General features: G+C 46.4%; 1 pseudogene; it reads left to right on the forward strand.

Moving 5' to 3' along the window:
- Window positions 1-2,074: 2,074 nt before the first annotated feature.
- Window positions 2,075-3,571, forward strand: LOC142440751 (integrator complex subunit 14 pseudogene; annotated as a pseudogene).
- Window positions 3,572-4,941: the final 1,370 nt, after the last annotated feature.

Raw genomic sequence — 4,941 nt, forward strand, 5'->3', positions numbered from 1 at the left:
ATCGCCACTCTCAGCACTGGTCCTGGAAGGATCATCTGTCCTGGATTCCCTGTGTTTCCAGTTCCTATCTGTATCAGTGTACATCCTCTGGTCTAGCCAGATTTCTAAGGTAGAATTAGGATCATGCTAGGTACGGGGGGGGGGGGTGAAGTATTTAGGAACTAGAGGAAAGTTGTATGTATCATCGTTGCTACACTGCACCCTAACTGACTCATCTCATGTCCAGTTGCCTACAGATGGGTTTTGGGTCCCCAATCTGCATTACCCCTCATTCACAATGATTTGATATTTTGTTCTTTGATGCCTGATACCTGATCCCTTCAATACCTCATGATCACCCAGGATGGTGTGCTTCTTCCATGAGGGCTTTGTTGTTTCTGAGCTAGATGGCCACTTGTTTACCTTCAAGCCTTTAATACCCCAGATGCTACATCTTTTGGTAGCCAGGCACCATTCGATTTCTTCACTTTTGCTATGCACCCATTTGTCTTCAGCGATCATATTGGGAAGGTGAGCACACAATGGTATGATTTTTGGTCTTTGATGCCTGATAACAGATCCCTTCGGCACCTTTTGATCACACAGGCTGGTGTGCTTTTTCCATGTGCATATATTTATAGGTTTAGTATTAAGGTAGCAGAGGGACATTGGGCCTCCACTCAAGTACTCCCTCAATGCAAAAATACTTTCTATTCAACTGGCATTCCATGATGCTCACCTTCCCTACATGATCGGTGAAGACAAAGCAGGTGCATAAGCAAATGTGAAGAAAGCTGATGGATCCCAGCTACCAAAAGATATAGCATCAAGCTCTTAAAGACTTGAAGGTAAACAAATGGCCATCTTGCTCAGCAGCAACAAGCTTCATTTCTATCATCAAGTGATTTTGCAAGTACTGATTTTTTCTCTTTGTTTGCATGTTGTATTCATCACAAGTAATGGTCAATGCATCTTGATTGATGCTTAGTTATTTTCAGACTAAGAAGTTGGTAGGGTTCCTCAACTTCTTCATCACTGATTTTAGTGGTTGTGGTTCATGTGTAAATTTAAATTATGTTGTATTAACTGATCTTCCTTGTAGGCATTTAGATAATCATCCTATCATTGACAACACTGCACTTCAAAGTAGATCTTGAAATGTTCTTTTTGATGATGAATGTGAAACCACACCTCTTAAATTTGTCATTCCTGACATAATAAATCATATAATTGTATGATTCAAAATAGCCAATACCAACCATTTCCGCTCACTGATTCTTACTCTTGAATACTTTTCAGGGTCTTCCTTTGCTTTGGTTGTGTTGTGCCGACTCCCTCCATATTGTGTATTCTTCCCTTTCACCAAAATTAGCATGTGTTTGCTATATATGTTCCCTCCCATCCCTAGCAAACATCAAAGAATGTCTGTGTGTGTAAACTTTTTGTAGTGAGTGAGTGAGTGAGTGAGTGAGTGAGTGAGTGAGAGAATGAGTGAGAGTGAGTGAGAGAGTGAGAGTGAGTGTGTGAGTGAGAGTGAGTCACCATCATCATTTCCAAAACATTTTCTACTTCAGTCCTTGGCATAAGCTTTTTTCACCTCCCTGATCAATTCTATAGTTATTATTTCATATCTTAACCTGTTGTCTCCCTTCACGCACATTTCCGTTATTCATCCCCTTCGGGGGCTATATATCCAACCTTGTGATATGTTCCCCCTTCATGTAATTATTTCTTTTTTTAAAACATTTTATTAGGGGTTCATACAATTCTTATCACAATCCATACATACATCAATTGTGTAAAGCACATCTGTACATTCATTGCCATCATTCTCAAAACATTTGCTCTCCACTTAAACCCTTGGCATCAGGTCCTCTTTCCCCACCCTCCCTCCCACCTCCCCCCTCCCTCATGAGCCCTTGATAATTTATAAATTATTATTTTGGGGCCCCGCCCCGCACGGTCCTGGCGCCGCCGGGTTCTCTTTGTCACGCGGCCCTTTGGTTCGGCGCACCAGCAGAAGGTTTAGCGGATGGACTCGGCCGGCCGTGGGCACGGGCTCCCTGTGTGCGACCTGACTGGAAGGCCTGGCATCATTTTCATCATGCCTACAATGGTGGTAATGGATGTATCGCTCTCCATGACGCGCCCTGTGTCTCTCGAGGGCTCAGGAATATCAGCGCAAGCACCTGGCGGCCCATGGTTTGACGATGCTGTTCGAGCACATGGCGACAAATTACAAGCTTGAGTTTACAGCCTTTGTCGTTTTCTCGTCGCTCTGGGAGTTGATGGTCCCATTCACAAGAGACTATAACACCCTACAGGAAGCACTCAGTAACATGGATGATTATGACAAAACCTGCCTGGAGGCTGCTTTAGTTGGTGTCTGCAATATTGTTCAGCAAGAGTGGGGTGCTGCGATTCCTTGCCAGGTTGTCCTCGTGACAGATGGCTGCCTGGGCATCGGCAGAGGGTCACTGAGGCATTCATTCCCTGGCGACTCACAGGCAGCGCGGCGAGAGCAGCAGGTTTCCCCTCTCCTCCCCTTTCCCGTCGAAGTTGTACATCATGTGCATGGCAAATCTGGAAGAGCTCCAGAGCACCGATTCCTTGGATTGCCTTGAACGTCTCATAGACTTAAACAACGGGGAAGGGCAGATTTTTACCATTGACGGCCCCCTGTGCTTGAAAAATGTACAGTCTATGTTTGGAAAACTGATAGATGTGGCATACACACCTTTCCACGCCGTGCTCAAGTGTGGCCGCCTGACGGCCGACGTGCAAGTCTTCCCCGGGCCGGAGCCTTTTGGTGTAGATGAGGAAATCGATCCCATCCCTAAAGTCATTAACACAGATTTGGAAATAGTGAGATTTATTGATATAGCTGATATCTCCAGTCCCCCGGTTCTTTCCAGACATCTGGTTCTCCCTATAGCACTTAACAAAGAAGGTGATGAGGTTGGAACTGGCATCACAGGTGACAATGAAGATGAGAATTCAGCCAATCAGATTGCAGGCAAAATACCCAACTTTTGTGTCCTGCTCCACGGCAGCCTAAAAGTGGAAGGCATGGTGGCAATTGTTCAATTAGGTCCCGAATGGCACGTCATGCTCTACTCCCAAGCTGACAGCAAGAAGAAGTCAAACCTCATGATGTCGCTCTTTAGGGAAAATGGCACAGTTGGGACCCATTTCAGATGCTAAAGAAAACCCTTATGGTGAGGATGATAGTGAGAGCCGTTCCCCCTGCAGCCCACGAACAAACGCAGCTACGCGCAGAACGTGACGGTGTGGATCAAGCCCAGCGGCCTGCAGACAGATGTTCAGTAGATTTTAAGAAATGCAAGAAAACTACCTGAAAAAACACAGACATTTTATAAGGAGCTGAACCGTCTGCGCAAGGCTGCCCTGGCCTTTGGGTTTGGGGACCTGCTCAAAGGAGTGGCGGACATGCTGGAAAGGGAGTGCACCCTGCTGCCCGACACAGCCCACCCGGACGCTGCCTTCCAGCTGACCCACGCGGCCAAGCAACGACCACAACATCACGCCGCTGCAGACAGACTTCTCCGGGAGCAGCACCGAAAGAATGTGAAGCTGGCCTGGGGAGCCTTCTCTGTCGTTTCCAGAGTGAAATAACCCACAGTAAAAACCTTTCCAGTCAGCTCAGCTCAGCTCAGGAATAGCCACCCGAAGAGCTCCCGGGGCTGCCTGAGAATGACTGAGTGATGCTCTGGGGCTCTGATCCCCACCCTTCATCCCCTTTCTGTTGTCCATCCCCCAGGGAGGAGGTCACATGTAGAACCTTGTAATTGGTTCCCTCTTTCCAACCCACTCTCCCTCTACCCTCCCAGTGTCAAAACTCACACCCATGGTCCTAAAGGTATCATCTGCCTCCTATCTGCACCAGTGTACATCCTCTGGTCTTGCCACACTGCAAGGTGAAATTCGGATCATGATAGTAAGGGGTGGGGGGAGGAAGCATTTAGGAACTAGAGGAAAGCTGTATTCTTAATCAGTGCTACATCGCTGTCTCATCTCCTCACCTAGACCCCCTGCAAGAGGATCTCCAGTGGCTGACAAATGGGCTTTGGGTCTCTGCATTTCCCCCTTCATTTACCATAGTAAGATTTTTTTGTTCTGATGATGCCTTATACCTGATCTCTTCGACACCTCGTGATCGCACAGGCTGATGTGCTTCTTCCATGTGGGTTTTGTTGCTTCTAAGTTAGATGGCCGCTTGTTTACCTTCAAGCCTTTAAGACCCCAGTTGCTATACCTTTTGATAGCTGGGCACCATCAGCTTTCTTCACCACATTTACTTATTCACCTGCTTTGTCTTCAGAGGTTCTGTCGGGAGGGTGAGCATCATAGAATGCCAGTTTAATAGAAGAAAGTATTCTTGCATTGAGGGGCTACTTGAGTGGAGGCCCGATGTCCTTCCGCCACCTTAATACTAAACCTATAAATATAAGCACATAAATCTATTTCCCCATCCTCATATATATATTTGCATATGTACATGTCTTTGTCTAGATCTCTATAAATGCCCTTTGCCTCCCAGCTCTTTCCTCTATTTCCCTTGACTTCCCTCCTGTCCCACTATCATGCTCCGTCCCCACCTGGGTTTCAGCAATACCTCTTCGTTACATTACCCTTGATCATGCCTTACCAGGCTCCCACACCACCTCACCACCAATTAGGATCACTTGTTGTACCCTTGTCCCTGGGTTTGTTAACACCACTTCCTTACCACCCCACCTCCCCCTATCTCATGTGCCCCGGAACTGTTGGTCCCATTGTTTTTCCTCCAGATTGTTAATCCAGACTATCTTATTAAGACAGACCTGTGGAGATAATAACATGCACAAAAACAAGACAGAGCCAAACCAAGCAACAATATGCAACAAAAACAAACCACTGACAAACAACAAAACAAAACACAAGACAGAAAAGCTTGCAGTT

This window comes from Tenrec ecaudatus, chromosome 2 (assembly GCF_050624435.1).
Source record: "Tenrec ecaudatus isolate mTenEca1 chromosome 2, mTenEca1.hap1, whole genome shotgun sequence".
In the NCBI taxonomy this organism is placed as follows: domain Eukaryota; kingdom Metazoa; phylum Chordata; class Mammalia; order Afrosoricida; family Tenrecidae; genus Tenrec; species Tenrec ecaudatus.